The sequence below is a fragment of the Haliaeetus albicilla genome, chromosome 9 (assembly GCF_947461875.1).
Source record: "Haliaeetus albicilla chromosome 9, bHalAlb1.1, whole genome shotgun sequence".
Lineage (NCBI taxonomy): Eukaryota > Metazoa > Chordata > Aves > Accipitriformes > Accipitridae > Haliaeetus > Haliaeetus albicilla.
In genome coordinates, this window is record NC_091491.1 from 22128772 (window position 1) to 22147616 (window position 18845).

The window sequence follows — 18845 nt, forward strand, 5'->3', positions numbered from 1 at the left end:
ACCTGCCTGTCAATCGCTTGGTCTGATTCTGACCTGGCGATTTACCTCCTGGCTCGACGTGGGACCTGCTTCCTCACCATGAACTCACCTGAGGACCTGGGCTCTTGCTCAAACATGGCCCCCACCTGCGGGTCTGCCCTGCTCCCCTTGCTGGAGCAGTGTGGGGCTGGCCCTGGGTGGCGAGGCCCCTGCCTGCTGGCTGTGTTATTGCTCCCTGCCCCATAGGGAGCAGCTGGCCCTTTCAGTTCCCCAGTACGCAGCTGAGGTTTAGAAGCAGTGTGAATGGGGTGTACTCCAAACGGAGTCGTCGGCAACAAAGGTACTTGACTCTAGGATTTCAAAAGCCTGAGGTAAGTACATCTTTTTATGACATCATTTATACAGTTTTAAATCAGCAGTAACTCTACTGACGGCAGTGGAACTATCCCCCTATGTAAGAAGTGCTACTAAATTGTATTTTCAGAGGGAAGAAGGAGACCCTTAAAAAAGGAGCATGGGGACAACTTTAAGAAATAGCCCCAGAGTTCAGGAAAGTAAGGACACTTATGATCTATGAGGTTGTAGTAATGTATTACTAATTCATTAACAAAACTTGAACGGCAAGAAAGTGTAAATGCCTTTCCAAATCATGATTCTGGGACCTGCCAGTTCTGCTTCATGTTCTAGCAAAAATAAAGATCTGTCTAGGGCTTTACTAGCAGGATTGGACCTAATACACTTTTTCTGCTAGGAAAAATGATGTCAGAAATGGGCTCAGAAATTAACATCTGGGAGAGAGTGTTTGATGGTTTCTCAGTTGTTCTGAGCTGCCTAAGCAGTGCAGAATACTCTGGCCCATCACTTCAGTATTTAAGTAAGCTTATTGTGATCTAGAAATTCTTTCCTAAAAGTCCATGCATCTGACTGCGTGCATGCTTATTTTCAGCTGCTATTTATTTCCCAGTTTCTGTTCTATTTCAGTTATATTGTCAAAACCTAATTCTGATGAAGCTCTGGCTTTGATCCGTGAAGCTTCAGCTGTGCTGTATCTGAAAACTGTAAGTGCAAAAGCAAAGTATTCTAGTCCCTTAAAAAAGGCAAGGGAAGGATTAGGCATTAACTGGCTAAAGAGTCCATAGGTATAGAGTAGAATGGGGATTTTTTTTTTTTCTTCCCACAATGTACTAGGGAAAGATCTGTAAGACTAAAAGGAGCTTAAATGACCTGAAAGCAATTGGGCAGGGCTACAATTGCAGTTTGCTTATCTAGATCTTCTCAGAATACTGTCTCTTGCCTGGTCATCACTGGTGTTCATGGTGGGCTCATCCAAGCTGACTCAAATATTAAAATATGGCTTTTTCTCTTCCTTGTCTGAAAACAAGCTGTCCTAGAGTTGGAGCTACTCTTGTTCATTTGACAAACCTTGAAGTAGTGAGGACGAAATGAATACTTGAAATACTCACCCTATGTGGGCGTAGAAACAGAGAAGCCCGGCTTAGCCACGCTGCTTTTCCTCTGTCATGCTGAGAAAATGCTACACAACTCATTCACTCTCTACATTCTACCCACTTTCTTATTTACTCCTACAACACTGGCGAAGTGCCTTCTGTATGTTAATGCATAAGAATTGAGCCCTAAAAATGAGGTGTATTCCTGACATGAATATTAAATAAAGTTGGAAGTAAATGATATTGAAGTGTCTGGCTTTATATCTGCTTAGTAGGTTACTATTCCTGCCTTGGAGCAATTATATGTGTTCATACTGGAAGTTCATCTGATACAGTAGTATGTGCATGTACGTGTGTAGAAGATGCCTTCTGCTGATTCCCAATATATCAGTCAGTGTTAATTTTAAGCAGTAAGAATTAAAAGTTTGGAAGGTGGGTCTTGCAGTACTATTTTTACTCGAACTACAATATGGGTCCAGACTACATGTCTCGCATTCTCAGCCAATAGATTTGTTCACAGAAATAGGAAGCTAAGATACTCAGCCACTTAAATTGTTTGGTGTTATTAGTATTTCAAGTAGCAATGACTTAATATTCTTCTTTGAATGTTGTTTCTGCTGCACCCACCCATGTTATCTGTATTCATGTATACATTCTTTCCTGATGGAACATCAGGTCGGTATGCCAAATGCAGCTGTACCTGCCAGCATTACTAACTATAGAGACTGAGATGTCCTGTTCCATATGAATTTTTTGACTCTCTGGTGACAAAGGGTACAGTATGAATAATATTTGTATGTCAACATGAGCTTCTGTGTATGTCTCCATTAACTATTTCAAGGCTTTTCCCATCTCCAGATTTTGGACAGCAATGTAGGACATACATTTGCTATATGGGCGCCCTTGGTATTGGTTTTAATAGAAGGCCAATGACTAAGGAGACACAGCCCATCCCTTTTCATGTCTGGGTGAGGTCCCGCATGAGCGGGTTTGAAGCATATCAGAGAACGGGGTAATAAGGAAGGTGGCAGTGATAATGTTAGTGCCGAGGGCTTTTTTCTAGGTAGGTTTCCCTTATTAGGCTTTTAAAGTTGGCAGTTTCCCTGAGAACTAAATACAACAGGGAAATAATACAATGTGCTTAAAATTCACCTAGCTTCATGGACAACTCTTTAGTTCTGCCCACCAGAAGGGTCAGAAATCTTCTCCAACAAGGTACCTGGGCAATCCTCAGGCACCAGGAAGCATTCAGATACTCTAAAGCCAGTTTTGCTGCCATCTGGTCCCAACTCACCCAGCAACAGAAGGGCTGTCACTCTGAATAACTTTACTGCCTACCACTTTGGCAAGTCGAGTCTGAATTTAACTAAAATCACACCTTGCAGCAAGAATATTTATGAACTAGGAAACCCTCCTGTGAGTGTAAAAGGGCAATTATATGTGTATATATATCTTTCCACACCCCCTCCTCTTCCTCCTATCTACATGTAAGCAGCACAGCAATGCGGCCACCCTGGTTGCCTAGGAAGCCAATTGCTGCTCCTAAGGGATCTGTTTAAAATTCCAATCCAAATTCTAGTCAGGTTTCTGAGACCCTGGGAATGGAGCTCTTGAAGTGGTGGGTACTTTCCATTTTTTTTCCCCTCTTCTCAGCTCCTCTGGACTGAGAGAAGGCAGCTGTGCTGCTTTGCTAAACAGAGCAGCTGGACTTGGTTACCCCTAGAACCAATTAAGTGCTGTAAGAATGGCTTGCCTTATTCCAGGGAGACAGAAGGAGCTGTTTGGGATCATGAATGACACTGGAGAATAGTTGTGTATGTATGCAGTTTTTTTAAGGGTTGTTTTTGAGGCTTTTTCTAAGCACCTGCTGCCTTTTGGGGCATTTCTACTTTCATTGAAGTTGTTTGAAATGCAAATAAAGGCAATGATACATATTCAGATAATCTGAGACCTGTGTTTTGGAGGATTATGCTAAACCCTTTGTGGAGTTTCTTTTCAGAAGCTAATCCTAGTGGAAAATTACCAAATGGAGCTTTAAATAGGTGCAATAATAAGCTAGGCAAATAGTGCACCTACTAGAGTGGCAAAGGTGGGTGCTTTCTCCAAGTCTGTTTCCACCTCACAGCCCTACACTGCTGACTACCACTGGGAGAGGCAAAGCAGGGTGATTTAAAAGCAAAGTTCCTTAACATTTAATTTTGGTTTAAGGCTGTTCAAGAAGTTGTCACTTCTCATTATATGTGCTATTTAAACTTAAATAGGTGTTCAGAATAACACCTGGATAAAAATCTATGAATAGGATAACTGATTATCAATGTAAGCAATACTCATTAAAAGAGATCTTGTAAGGTAACAAAAGCTAGAGTTTGTTTATGCTCTCAGATGAGTGTAGGATCTTATTTAAAACTGCTTTGCAGTGTGAGTTATGAACAGGAGCTCTTTGATGTCCTGAATGAACTGATGTATGATGTGTCATAAGGCATTATGCCAAAAAAAAAAAAAAAAAAAAAAAAAGCCACTTAAGCTTCCTTTCCAGTGGTACTGAGTGAAATGAGAGCTATGGTTCCATACTCTGTCTTATGCTAGCATGTCCATACTGAAGAAATTTGGCTACAAGGACTACTGCCGAACCTCTGCAAAGTGGAAACAGGTGTCTGGTTTTCTGTTGGGGAGAAATCAGCAATGCGTGATATGGGTATTATCTTAGCATACATAATGTCTATTTATATTGCACAGATTCCTCCATGAGCGTGGTCCCACACAGACTTCCTCTTTCGAAAACTTTAGCCCCAAACTTGGTTCGTGGTTTCTGCTGCTTGCAGTAATTTCTCCATAAAGAAGTGATAACAAGCTCTTTTCTTCAGAATTATGACCCCCTGTTTCCACATTTAGGAAAAGCACAACTGGAATGTGATGTGCAATATTGCCATTTGGTGATACCTATCCCATGAATATTAACACTACCTTTGTAGGTAGTTGATGGCATTGCTGTTCAATTACTTGATTAAGTGGTCTTTGTTATTCTGATATGCACTGGCAATGCTCTTGTGACCAGGTAGGGTCCTGCTGGGATAAAATGTGGACCTGCTGGGATGAGATGCCTGTATTTTAATGCCATGGTTGGTACGCATCCAGCTGCATGATAGTGGGGCTTGGAAAAGAAAGGAGAAGGAAGTTATATTTGTTCAGATGTCCTAATTTATTTTTGAAAATCCTGCAACTAAATTAGATGATTTTCCAAAGGAAGGAATATTAGATACCTGTTTATACTCCAGGACATAGAGTCATGTGCAAACAGCAATCTTCTGTTCACTCTGGAAAATAAAGGTTTTTTTCTGATGCTATCCATAAGAAAGGGGAATATCGGCAAGTACAACCAGATAAGGCATCTTCTGCTGTGTCTGTTTAATACCACTTAGAAACAATGTAGAATTTGTAATTATTATTTGGGGTTTAATCAACCAATGAAAGAGTAGAGAAAAATTATGTGGTAATATTCCTAGTATCTACTTTAATTTCTGATTGCTTGATTACTGCTGAAACTGATGAGGCTGAGTGTGATGATATTATCAGGAAGTTAAGCCTGAGAGCAAGAGATGAAAACATAATATTTAACATGAACACGATACACTGTAAAATAGCATGTCTGAGGGTTGAACTGAGTGACTCCCTGCAGAGATAATTTAAATGCTGTAAAGCCATATACGTAGAAATGCTGGCGAATAAGGTAATAGACAACTGTCGTGGTTTAAGCCCACCCGGTAACAAATCACGACGCAGCCGCTCGCTCCCACGCCCCCCCCCGGCCCCGGCCCCGGGGGGATGAGGAGAAAACACAAAGGCAGGGTCGCGGGTGGAGATAAGGACTGGGAGGGATCACTCGCCACTTACGGTCACGGGCAAGAGGCAGGCTCAGCTTGGGGAAGAGACAAGATCGATTTAATGTGCTACCAGTCGAACCAGAACGAGGACCCTGGGAAGGGCACCCGACCCTTAGAACACCTTCCCCCCAGCCCTCCCTCCTTCCCGCCTCAGCTCCCCTCCCGGTTCTCTCCGCCTCCTCCCCCCGGCGGCGCAGGGCAACAGGGGACGGGGGCTGGGGTCAGCTCGCCGCCCCGGGTCTCTGCCGCTCCTTCCTCCTCGCTCCTCCCCTGCTCCACCGTGGGGTCCCCCCGTGTTCTCCCCGAGGCGCTACCACCGTCACCGATGGGCTCGGCCTGGGCCAGAGGCGGGTCCGGCCTGGAGCCGGGGGAGCTTCCAGCAGCTGCGAGCGGGAGCCGGCCCGGCCGACCCTCCCCCGCTAACAAACAAAAAAACCCCACGCACCACACGAACCCGTAACAGCAGCCTCTGAAGAAAACAGCAGCTGCTGTAATGCAATAGAAGAGTTACAGAAATCTGGGTGAGTGGCTGTGGAGTGATCTCCAGACCAATGGTTAAGACATTATTAAAAGATTCCAAAAGGTCCACGAGACTTGGAGTGAGGTAATTTAATGGTAACTGTCCCAGGATGTTATAGGAATATGATGCTGAAATACACACAGATCATCAAAGCTATAAAACCAGGGCTAACTTTGTCAGGTATTGGATAGAAACACCACATGACACTTGGAATGATGCAGGAACACGCACAAAGCAACTGAAAGAGGTGACACCAGACTTCAGGTATGTGGTGGCAAAAAGCAGGCATAAATAACTTTTTAAAGGGGCTTCCTTCCAGAACTGTCAGCAGTTTCTTTAAATACTTAAGAGCAGTAGGCTGAGACAGAAAACATCTCAGTAATTAGCAAACCGAAAACAATGCTTGCTACGCACTGGGGTATTGTCAGAAGGGACCTTGTGCTAGATGAAGAGTAAGGACTCTCTAAGGCATTCAGGCATGTAGCTGAGAAATCCGGCCAACATCAAACAATGGAACTGAAAGAATGATTCAGACCGCTGAAACTCTTGTGTTCTTAAAAGAAGCAAAAGCCCTGCAAATGTATAGGGCCTGAAACTGTTAGAGTGAAGAAGTAACCTTAGAACGTAAACACCTTATTCAAATATTACCTTGTATAAAATACTCCCATAGTTCAAATGTATAATAGCTTAGGAGTGCCTGAAACCCTCCTTTATGAGCAAAATTGACTGCAAACTTGTCTGTAGAGCAGTGACTTAACCTCTTTCTCTACCCACTCACTTGTGCTTATGTACTGTGCTCCATTGCTGTCATGGCTTTTGGGAGCAGTAGCTGGGATCTGGCTGGTATTTTCAGTAAAGTCTTTGGGCTTTCTTCCTGATTCTCATTTCTTGCGAAAGTATTACCTGTTGGATTAAACAGAAAATTGAATTAATTTATACTGTAAAACATAACTGATTGTGTATTATGTGTGTTAGAATTTGCCTGCAGGAGAGCCCCGATCCAACCCTTACCTTCTCCCAAGAATCTCCTATTCAAAAACTCTGGCAAACAGAAGGATGTGTAGTTGCTCTGACTCTGTGTGACTACAAGTGAAGGAAGGGGAGGGAAAAAAACCCCAAACAACCCACCATCCAGTTGGAAACTGTTTGGGTTTTTTTCTAAAAACAAACAAACAAACAAACAAGTGGGAGGGAGGAGAAAAAAAAAAAGCCAGGATGAGTATCAGGAGCTTGGAAATCTAGTAAACTATAAAATTAGAACTGTCCTCCCTGGGTGATGAGGCTGTGTTTCACCATGACCTGTCCTCTAGAATTCAGGTTGTCAGTTTACCGCTTGGGGTTGAGGTCAGACAGAGGACACTACACTGTTTTGACTACATATAATCATGGATTGTCTCAGTAGCAGCTGGTGGATGCTAGTGAGCGAGCTCAGTTTTATCATCCATAGACGCTCTGTTACCATTTGGTTAAAGCAACAGAATTTTTGTTAGTTCATATCTCATTCACTCTACTGTAAGGACATCCTTACAATACTTGCTGGAAAAGCAAATTCTGATGATACAAAGTAGTATTTGCACGATGAGAAGTTCATTGGATGCATAATGGTATGTATACGAGAAGGTAGATCCAACTGACGAGAATATGAAGCGAGGCGATATCGTGGGACTGTGGGTAGCTCCAAGTCTCCTCCAAAGACAGTAGCTGCAGTTGCTCTGCCCTGCAAGTACTCAGTTTGTCTCCTCTAATTTAATCTTTAAAATCCAAGTGTATGCGGTTTCTGCAGCGAAGTTTTCAGGCTATTAACAACTTTTGAGTACATAGTCTTTTGTATTATAAATATCATAATGACTTTTTCTCTAATGAAGTTGATTTCTTTTGTGTGTATAGACAACTGTTTTTTATTCTCCAAAGGAAAAACATTCTGTGAAGAAAACTAAATCCTTTTATTACATGGAGAACAGATTGACAATTCCTGAATCCTGACTCCTTTGTGAATTGCACTTTGTTCTGGATGGAGGTGGAAATGTAACTCCCCTGGCAAGCATTTGCTATCATGGTAAATCATTGTTTCCATACGGAGATGATTTTTCTGTAAAGTATGTATTCTGTTTTCTGGGTAGGGAAGGGCCAGATTTCTCTGTGTTGATGTTGGGCATTATGCGATCCTAACGTGCCCTAAAGTGATCTAGTGAACGACAGTCTCAGAAGTCTCACTGTTCCATATCTGGGGTCCCATAATTTGTCTTCTACTCTTCCACAAACCATTCTTTTTCAGATGGCTGGTACTGGTTTTCTAAAAAGTAGGACAATCATTATGAGTGATTAGCTCTAATCTGATGTGATGCTGGTAGCTGGGAAGAACAGCAGCTTCTGTGTATTTGATGTGTAGCCGTCAGCTGGCAGGCCAACCACCGTGCTGCTGAGCATCTCTGGGTATGGTTTTTTAAAGAGCAGCAGTTGGTAAAGGCTCCAGTCTTCTGATCTGCAGCTGGATGACCACAACTCACATCACTGTGCAGTCTGTCAGTTAAAACTGGATTAATTCCTACTTCTTAGGCCAAAAGGAAAGAAGGTGGAGAACCTCAGTACTCTTCTAGGTAAAATCATACCAGCTAGGCAAAAGTACTAGTCTAGCTAGAAAAACGTTCCCACTCTTTTTGTGCTATGTGTGTTACCTCTGTGGATGTGCAGTATCAAAGCAAGCAAATCTGGCTCCATGCTGCTATTTACGGGGCAGTGACCACCAGTCACCATGACTGAAGAGCAGAGGCAACACAGATAAGTAGCTTGGCGGGCAGAGCAGCATGACAACACAGTCGGAAGCTGGCTGAAGTATCCAGGGTTTCAAGTGGAACTGTGGGACTATGCGAACCACACATACTCTTTGAGGTGACTCCAGACTGCAACAAAAAGAACCTGCAGCCATTTGTCCATAAACCCTGCTGCCAAATGTTTCATGTCAGCACCTCTACTTTGATCACCCAGTATTTGCTTAGGTTCTGTATAGACATGTCAAAGGAGGTGCCTGTAAAGGGAATTAAGGCATTCCCCAAATCTGCAGAATTAATTTTGGCATCTGTTTTAGGGAGATGTGGAAAAACTGATGTATTTGCAAGACGATCAGCTTGTAGGATTAAACAAGTGCTCCTGCTGGTAGAGCAGAATGAGCCCCTATGACAGGAAAGGCTGATTAGCTGGGAGCTTCTTTGCTGGCAGCAAATCCAGGCGAATACTTTGCAAGTTATGAAATGACTTCAGTTGCATCAGCTATACAACGGAACATGTTGGCTTTATCTTTTTATTGAGATTGGTGGAGTTCTCCTTTGACAAGGACTTGAAATCGGCTTTTCTTACAAAGGGCTATGAGAATGTTCCAGCTGTGCTTCCTGGTAAGTTAAGCACGAGAAGAATTTGCGAGCGGAGTCGCTAGCAATAACCATTTTGCTTAGCTGCGTTAGATGTTTCTGCTGTGCCTCCAGGGAACTAACCGGTGGCCGTCTACTCAAACGCTGGAAGCAGCACGAAGTTGGAAACACAGGGCTCTGATGCGGGGGAACTGGGACTAGATGCCCGCTGTTGGCCCCGGAGCCTCTGGCTGCTCTCCCGCAACGGTGGTCAGGAAAGAAGCCGTCCTCAGAGGCCTGAAACCGCCCAGCCCCTCGGCGGGCGGCCCGGGGACCGCAAGTACGGCGGGCAGCAACGGGCGCCCCCTCCCCACGCCCAGCTGTTGGAACGGCGAACGGGCCGTCCCCGCCGCGCTAGGAGCCGTCCCGTCCCGTCCCGTCCCGCGCCGGGGAAGCCGAGGGCAGGGAGCGGGGGCGCGCGGCCCGGGCAGGTCCTCCGCCGCGCCCTCATGTCGCGGGCACCACCGGCCCCGCGGGGCGGCACGGCACGGCACGGCACGGCACGGCACGGCACGGCACGGCGGGCCCCGCTCCGCTCCGGGGCGGGCGGCAGGGGGCGCCGGCGGGCGGGCGGCGCGGCCGCTCGGGGGCGGCGCTCGCAGGAGTCGAGGCGCTCGGCAGGCTGCCGAGCCGGAGCCGTGGCGTGGCGGCGGGCAGCGGCTCCAGCTCTGGCCCCGGCGGAGGCGCCGAGCGGGTGAGGGGGGCGCTGCGGGCGGGGTGTCCCCGCGGACGGGACGTTGCCCTGGGTGCGCTGCCGGGGAGCGCTCGGGCCGGTGCCCCGGTACGACCCGGCTGTATCTGGGGTGCTTCCTTCCCACCCCCCCCCCCCCCCCCCGTTAAATACTCGGCGGCTCCGGCGGGAGACCGCTGCCGACGCCGGGGGAGAGAGGGGGTGCGGCGGGAGCGGCTGCCCCGCGCCCGGCTGAGAGGGCCGGGAAGGGTCCCCCTCGGTCCCGCCTGCGCCGCGCAGCGGGGAGACGCGGAGCGGCAGAAGTGCTGCGGGCGGCGGCAGTCTCGGCCGCGCGGGCTGGCGGTCTGCGGCCGGCGGCGAGCTGCCCCCCGCGCCCGGCCTGGCCGCCTCCGCGGGGCCTCGGCGGGATGAACTTTGTCTCCGGGTTGGTACCCGCGGGCAGCCAGCCGGCTCTCGGTGCTCACGGGCTCCGTTCCGGGTGTGTGCGCGAGCGGTCCGCGCAGCTTAGCGCCTCCAGACCGCGTGTGCGTGCGTGAGCGCACACACGTCGTGCAAGGCAGGAGCCCGAGAGGGGCTCGTCAGTCCCTCTGCCGTGACCGACTCCGTATCTGGCAGCCTTGGCGGGCGAACCGAAGGGTGCTGTCGCAGAGGTGCTGTGCTTCTCCGGCGGCTGGTACTTTGTCACCTCTTGTTGGTCGATGTGCTGTGCCTGGAGTGGAGTAACTTACTTGTATTTGCCTTTTTTTGATGCCTGTTGTCTTTGGTATGTCTGATAGCAGTCCCTTTCGTTGTATCTACTTTAACCTAAATATTTTTAGAGCCTTGAACGGGCTTCTTAGTGTATTTCTGCACTGCAGGTTCCTGAAGATAATCGTGAACCTTTTGACGAGCATGGACTTTACATCGGAAATGTGTTCTGACAAGGAGATCGTCTTGGCCTTCATGCGGAATGTTGCACTTAACCCCCCCCACCCCCCCCCCCAAAAAAATCTGTGAAAGTCTTTTTAAAAATGCTAGGAAGTAAGGGGTTAAACAGTGTATTTGTAAATACCATAACCTGATCGCTTTACATAAAGGCTGGGACAATGGAAATGATGGGGCGGGAAGAGTGCATGTGATGACCTTATAAGCCTTTTATTTTGTCTGGCATTATAGTGTGAGATGAGCACCTAGTTCAGACCTTAAATTTTCTCTTCCACAAATATAGTTTCATGTGGATGAAAAAACTACAGAGTAAGTGGCTCTATCCTTGACTAACTGCAAAAGCTGTCACATATAATAAGTTATTGTGCCAGTATTACAATAGTAATGGGATATTAAACCAACACATTTTGGCAGTAAGTAGCTGTAATACTTATGCCCTGTTTTGACGTCTGTAGAGGGAGGATTAGCTCAGACAGAATTTGTAGTGGGAGGGTGTGAGTGGGTTGAAAAGCAAAAGCTGCTTAATTTTAATCTTCTCAAAGAGGTAACTAAAAGTAGCGCATGTGGTTAAAACACATGCTCCTCTTTCTAATGGCTTTTAATTGTAGTGTCTTAAATATTTTATGTCATCTCAGTAGTGCTGAAACATTAATTTTTATAAGATTCAATACGTACTAACCAAGCTCCCTGTTCTGCAAAAAAGGAAGTATTGAGGAATAGCAGGGTCTCACGTGAAGGTCTGACAACAACAGAGCTATAAAACTGCAATGGTGTAACTAAACCTATGTATCTGTACCTATGTGCCTAAACAGAGGTGTACCTCTAATATTTAGTAATACTGTTTCAGTTTCATAATGGTGAACTTGCTTTTTTCTAACAACCCTCATTTGTCTTTTGGGCTTTTTTTAGTTTAAAAAGTGGGCATCTTGGAATGAATGCACACAAAAAGGAATGCTTCAGGATGTGCAAATCTACTGTCCCCCATGAAGTTTGCTTTCTCCAGTGGTTTTACAATGGGGTGTATATTTTTACACACTTCCCTCACAACCTCCTTAGATGAAAGAAACCTTAAGTGTCCTGTGAGGTTTCTTCTGTAGGTTGTTGTTAATTTTCATAATCTCACAGGAGACCTTTGAAAACTAGACTTTGGTTGAATTTTTCTGCATGCTTTTTCTGCTGAAGTTGCAGATTTATTTTTTAAATTTTTTTTTGTTATAAAAGGCTTGTATCTTACGTGTATTTGCATATTATTGCCCGAAAGATGAATGATGACTTCTTGTGATCCTAAGTGTGGCTTTTATCGGGATTTATGGTCAGTTCTAGTTGCATATTCTCCTCCTCTCCCCAAGGTTTTTATTTTCTTTTAACTAATAACCCCCCCCCCTGTAATTAATATGCAGAAAACCACTGTGAGGTGTGTGTTGCTCAGAAACATACATCAAATGAGCCTAGGAATTAAATGTTAAGCCACCTGCTAACATATGCTTTATGATTTAGATATGATTAGATTTATGGTTTCTGATGGCTGCTAAAAAGGAGGTGGTGGTACCTTAATTATTCAGGTGGGTGGAATCTTCAAGGCTGCCTCTACCAAAACGATGAAGATGCTCTCTCAAGGAGTGTTGGGAGGCACACAAAAAACATGCAGCTATGGCTTTAGGTGTTGAAGGAATCATTTGGTAAAGGTAGTATGAGAAGATTAAAGAAGATGGAGTTTGTTACAGGTAATACAAGAAGGTTTTGGGAGTTACTGGTAGATACACAAGATAGTTACTGAAAAGATGGCCAAAAAGACAGCATGGCAGCTCTACTGTGCTGGTAAGCACTTGAGTAGCACACACAAATGCTGCTAGGCAGCAGCCTCAAGGGTGAGGAAAGATTTGCTTAAAAAGAACCTCAGTGGTCCAAAAGTTGGACAAGCAGCACGGTTTGAGTCAAAACTGTTCAAGCAGTGCGTTGCATTTGGGAAGTGTTTGAATGTAGCCTTTAATCTTGACTTGCTGGGAGAGGGAGTCAGGAAGTGAGCTGTGCATTGATTCACATTCAGAAGGTTATATTTAAAAATATTCTAGCTTGGGTGGTAAATTATTTATAAAAATGAAAACTTAAATTGTGTAACAAAAAGGGAAGAAATGCCAAATGCCTGGCAGGAGACTTTAGATATAGATTTCATGCAAGATTACTACTTGCATGGGTTTTAGTGTCGTCATAATTTTGCTGGAATTGTACTAACATATTGCAGTACTGATAAAAAGATTGTGCTTGAAAAGAATTTTTTTTTCTTTGAAATGCTTTCCAGAATGCTTTCCGTAAGGAATGCAGGCCAATGTATGGTATAAATTACACAGAAATAGAAATGGAAACAGTTGATCATAAAGCTACATATAGGATGCTGATGACTAAAGGTTTATGTAGCAGCTTTCCAGAAAGATACTAGAAATGTCATACAGACTGTGGAACATTTTATGTTCTGTTAAAATCAGGCTGTGCGTTGGTGAAACCCAAATGGAGTCCTTCAGGGCAGAAAGTTTTGGAAATTTGATTGTCTAAAAATTGTAGCAGAGGATACCTGAGGCTTGACTTATGTCTGTGCAGGAGCATGTGAGCTTTGCCCATGTGGCTTGCTTTGTGGCATTGGGTTAGGTTAGAATTCAAAATTAACATTCTTGTTTGTTTTGAAAGTGTTAGGTGGTCTCTGATTACAGCTGGATGAGGCATTTTCTTGCTCAGTGAAGAAATAAAGAGTGGGAAGGTATACTGTGAGAATCAGTGTTTATGATTCTTTTTAAAAAATCAGATAATGCCGTTTTACTGTGTTCAGATAATGCCTGAATCATAAATGTAATAGTTCCTCCTAAGCAGCAAAAAAAGAGCATTTTTTTTTTCATTGTACAAAATGATAATAGGAACATTTGCCAGGAGGGCTACAAAGGTGGATGGTAAGTGTGTTTCTGATGACAGGCAAAGGATTCAGAGCAAGATTGACAGGCTATTTTGTATTGATTAGGTAATCTGGGCATTGAACAGCTAGATAGCTGGCATATTTCTTAAAAATAACTGATTTTTGGAAACTGAAATAATTAGGCTTATTTGTTTGTCCCAGATGGTAAAGACCTTGTTCAGAAATGCTGTTTGGAAATACTAGTCAGTGACTGTTATCCAGCTGTTTCATCCATAGTTTCTACAGCCACCTTAAACTTTTTCAGGTACCAAGAATGAAGTCAGTTTGCCCTGGAAAGTTGTCACATGATTCGTGGCTTCCCTTATGAAAATAAAAAAATAAACACCATAACTTTGTCTCAGTGTCCACTATGATAAATTCCACAATTACTTACATAGTGGAGGTACCGTACTATGTTTTCCTAATGCTGATAGTCTCTGGTGATAAAAAGGGAGGCCCTGTGAATACCTGGTACACTCTGTTGTTAACGATTATTTTAAAAGGACAAAGCAATGCTGGCACTGGATCTTGGACTTTGCCATATTTTTCATGCTTTGTTCATCTTCCTCTCATCTACAGTTACGGCATTGGTTTACTGATTGCCCCTGAAGTAGAAGTCTGAACACAGGCTTGCATTTCTGTCTGTGAAGACTTTTGGGTGCCTTCATAAGGAGCTTCTGTTGGGCCAGTAAATTGTGAAAACAACTTTGTGGAACTAAGCAACAAAAATGTGGGCAGTGGGCCTTTCAAGTTAAATGCTAGGGCATCATGTTTAATGCCAGTGCTGTTTACCTAAACCTATTTTTATTTTTCCTTTTGAAGAAATAACTTGCCTGCTTGTACCTTTGTGTTGGGGTTGTCTCTAACTGTAAGATGGTGTGTTTCTAGAGGTTAGCTTGTGCCACTGCCCTGAGGATCAAGGAAAAAAAAAAAAAAGGCATGCCCTTTTGCCAGCAGCATGGCAGTTTTTCCAGTATGTTGCCTGTGTTATTCCCCATTCAGCTATCCAGCAGCCAGGCGAGTTGGCAGTTGTACGAAGTGTTGTGGGGAAGAAAGGGCAGCAGAAAATGCTGTCTGCTAATGCACCTGTGTAATCACCATTCTAGGTTAGATTGCAGGAAGATGACAAAATCGCTGAATAAAGTCTATTTAGTCTTTTTTTTTTTTTCTTTTTTTCTTTTTCTCTCCAGTATGAGCTGCCAGCTGTTGGTGCTGCAATGGGTAATAGCATACCTGTGGAAAAAAACAAAAGTTTTCTGTTTGGAAGACAGGAAACATAAGTGTGTACCTACCCATAATTTTGAATCCTTGTGATTGTATAGAGGTGGTTGAAGATGGAAGTGTTGGGTGACCTGGCATATGATGATAGTATGGAACAGATCTCATAGCAGGGCCGTAGTCAGGAGAAAAAATATTTTGGGGTGACGGTCAAAATACAGCTTGAGCACAAGGATAGAATAGAAATGTAATCGGTAGTGAAATAAATGTCAGCCCTTCCATCCCTCTTGCATAAATACTTCCAACATCACGTTGTTGCGCTGCTGTTTTTCATAGGTATAATTTAGATGATTTAGTAAAATTGTGTTTTACTTCATGGAAAGCTGTCAGTAATGGCTAAATCACCAGATGTGAAGTTTTAGGGTAAGCTGAAGGTGTGACTAGCTAATTGTTATGGGTGGGGTTGTGCGTGAGTTGCCAGGGGAATTTAGTGGATTCAGATTCTGGGAGTTTTTCAGAGGGTGAGGGATAAAGGACCAGTTGAAGAGAGGATACAAAGTGGGATGGCAAGTAGGCTGAAAAGCTTGGAGTACTTAAGTCAGCAAGCTCTTATGACTTAACTAGAATCTCCCCAAATCCATTCAGTTTGAATACTGCAAGCAAATCAGCCTAACTGTGTGAACCCCTGAAAACTGTGGCTGTGTGACCTTTCAGCATTAGAATATAGACATGTACAGGCAGGTTATCAATGGACCCAGCATAAGATTATCTGGAATTAAAAGAATAAGGACAGATTTGGGAGCTCAGGTCCTATTCTCAAATCCATCTAACCTGAGTGGAAGGGCAGACATGCAGAGGAAAATATTGTCATTCATGCTAACATAATCTCGAACGTTGGACAGGATAACTTTGACCTGGTGTGGGAAAATAAACATTTTCCTACATTTATGAGCTTTCTTCACTGATCTGTTTATTCAAATTGACTTCACTGGTTGATCGCTACTAGGTTTGAGTGCATCCCTGCAATGTTTGCTTTAAAAGTTAGTGCCAGAAGAACGTATTTGTAGCAGAATACAACCCCTGACACTGGAGCAGAGGGAGGCATGTTCCTGTTCAGAGGCATGTTCAAAGGTCTGTATTGGAAATGCATGCAGAGGGGAGTGTTATAGTAGGGGAGGGAGTTGTTCAAAGAATTAAAACTAAAAAATAAAAGCTTAACTAAAAAAAAAAGTGTAACTATTCAAGCACGTTAACTGCTTTGCCTTTGCATGCTTTTTGGAGGTGCGTTGTTATCTGATCAGGCACTGACTGTGATCTGTGTGCGATTAGGATGTATGCTCATACAATTATGAGCATGTGGTATATCATTTAAAAATGGTAAGTTTAAAATAATTACATTCTGGTGCTGTTTTTTTAAGAATTATTTAATTGTCTGCATGTTCTGGAATGGTTTTGCTGCCAGTTAAGACTCAGTTCTGGCCTGGAGCCATCAAAATCATAAGGTTTTTTTCAAGTTTCATAATAATGTTAAAAAAGAGTTGTTCAGTTTCCTTTAAGGAAGTAAAAGCACTTCCTTTGTTTTTGTTTTTACTTTCCCTGCAGTTCAGAGACGTGTATGACCTATCATTGCATAGGAAAAGGAGTAGGAATATGGTGAATTCCTGAAGTGGATGACGAAGAGTTGGGTTTGTGACAGATTTTCCTAGGTACTAAAATTCTGTTTCCACAGGGCCTCCAAAGTGACTTGCTGGACTGGTGGGTTGTTACTGACTTTGACTCTTTTCAGATTTCTGCAGAGTAACGTATACAGCTGTAGGACACTGACCTTATTTTCAACCAAAAAGACGTAGTCAAGCCCAGATCAAAGCACTTACTGAGAAGTTTGTCTGAGTGGAAGGATCTCTTGAACTAAAGGTTTAAGTGGACCAAAAGAAACTGAAGTTAAGGACACCTTACTCTTTGAGATATTTTGTGCTCTCATACATTTGCTGTTCAAACAAGTAAACCAAGTGAGACCTTTAAAATCATCATAGTTGGAAAATGGAAGGTCAAAGCATGGAAACCTCCAACAATTCCTAAAAGGAATATGAAAATGAGAGAAGAGGTATTAAGCTAGCAAAGGAATTGCAGTAGTCTTTTCAGTACTTATGGTTTGGGTATGCCATGAAGTCTGACTTTTTAAAAAGGGGAATGGTTTGTGATCCAGAGTTATTTAAAGACTGTTTAAAGCTTTGTAATTGAAAGTTTTTATTATAGACTGGATTTTATTGATAGACTTAACACAACAGTAAAGCTTCTTTTTGGTTTGAAAGGAAGTAGTCAATGCTATATCATGTTCTGTTCAAAATGCAGCTTCAAATTCAAAACCACATCCATCTTCATTCAGAGTGTCTGCTGCACTCTGAGAGACCTTACAGCAGTGGTAGATCTGCGGGTTTCTTCTGTTGAATGAAGTGGCCTTTCTCAGTCTTCATTTTGGTAATCTAAAATGTGTAGGTTCCATAGAGCTGGGGACTTCTTTTTTGGCTTTTTGATTCATCCAAGCAGGTTTGTAGCAGGTGTAGTATAAAATGAATAGTCCTGATAGGCTGCGATGAGGGAAAGGAGGTTTAGGAACAGAACAGCAAGAGAAACTTCGATTCTTGGAAATGTTATAAAAATGCACATGGCAGCAGCATGTGCTTGTTTTTAATGCTCTTGGTAGCAGAACTTTCATGGGGCTTTTTTTCTTATCTTAGTGAGGTGCAAGGACATGTTCTAAAATCTTTTATCTGTAGCAGAGAATCAGTCTGCAGCAAATATGTTGCTGTATAAACCCTGTCCTCAAAAAAGTGGTCAAAGGCAGACTAGTGTGTGACCTAGAAGATGTAAAGTTTTATATTTACATGCAGTTTCTCTGTATTGTCAGATGGAAAACAAATATTTGTCAAAGTATTCCAATTCTTTTCCAAATTTTTTTCTTTGCTACAGAAGGGGATGCCATTAATCAGGTTTCAATGATGCTTTTTCCTGTTATTTGGTAGGCTTTGTGTTCTTTCTTTTACCTAATAGGAGTGTAACAAATCTTCATTATGTATTCATAATTAGAAAAACTGAAAAGTACTGCATACTGAGTTTAGATTTTTGTTTCTGTTAAAGTGCATAGGTGTGAAACCCAAGGGTGTGTGATGGCCCCTGTTTTGCTCTCATGTTTGTAGAAATTGATTATGCATCCATTACAACTTAGAAAATGCAGCGGTGTAAAATGATTGTAACAACAGCTGTAGTGAGGGCATATTTGGGCTTAGCACCTGATCTCTGTAAACTCTGAGGCGGGAAAACCCGATGGAAATCTGCTTTAGCATGCTTTCATTCCTATGTTTTGGTGGCTTGCTTGGCAGCATACTGGTTTAGAAACAAGCTCAGCAAGATAACCCAGATCTGTTGTGTGGTATGACAGCATCCGTCGCCATTCCTTCCCTGGATGCCATCCTATGGATCCTATGCTGAATGCAACCAGCAATAGGAAAACTCAAACTTGGTCATATTTAGTGCTTGCAAGCAGTGACATAAATACAGACTTAAATAAAAACATTTTGCTGGCCAAAAAAGATTTAAGACTTGTTTCCAACTTGTGCACCTACAGCAATTTTGGCAAATAACCAAGGAAGGAGAAATACTGTGTGTGTTATATATACCTTTGGTATAGGGACATGTTGTATATATGATTATGTAGGTTTTGGGGTTTGGTTTTTTTTTTGTGGTGTGGAGTTTTTTTTGTTTGTTTTTTAAATATACAGGTACTGACAGAATTAAGATCATCCAAAACCTACTAGGGAGGGTGAGAAAAAGTAATCTGT

At 43.3% G+C, this 18845-nt stretch overlaps 1 protein-coding gene across 3 annotated transcripts in view; it reads left to right on the plus strand.

Annotated features, from left to right (window-relative positions):
* Window positions 1-9194: 9194 nt before the first annotated feature.
* PXYLP1 (2-phosphoxylose phosphatase 1) overlaps window positions 9195-18845 on the plus strand; it is a 59250-nt gene continuing 49599 nt past the window's right edge. Inside the window, exon 1 of one of the 3 annotated variants that reach the window (XM_069792088.1) lies at window positions 9195-9217. The gene's annotated coding sequence lies outside the window, so the exon portion shown is untranslated. Of the gene's footprint in view, window positions 9218-9805; window positions 9927-18845 lie in introns of those variants that run through there. The other 2 variants (XM_069792085.1, XM_069792091.1) reach the window with 2 other exon arrangements.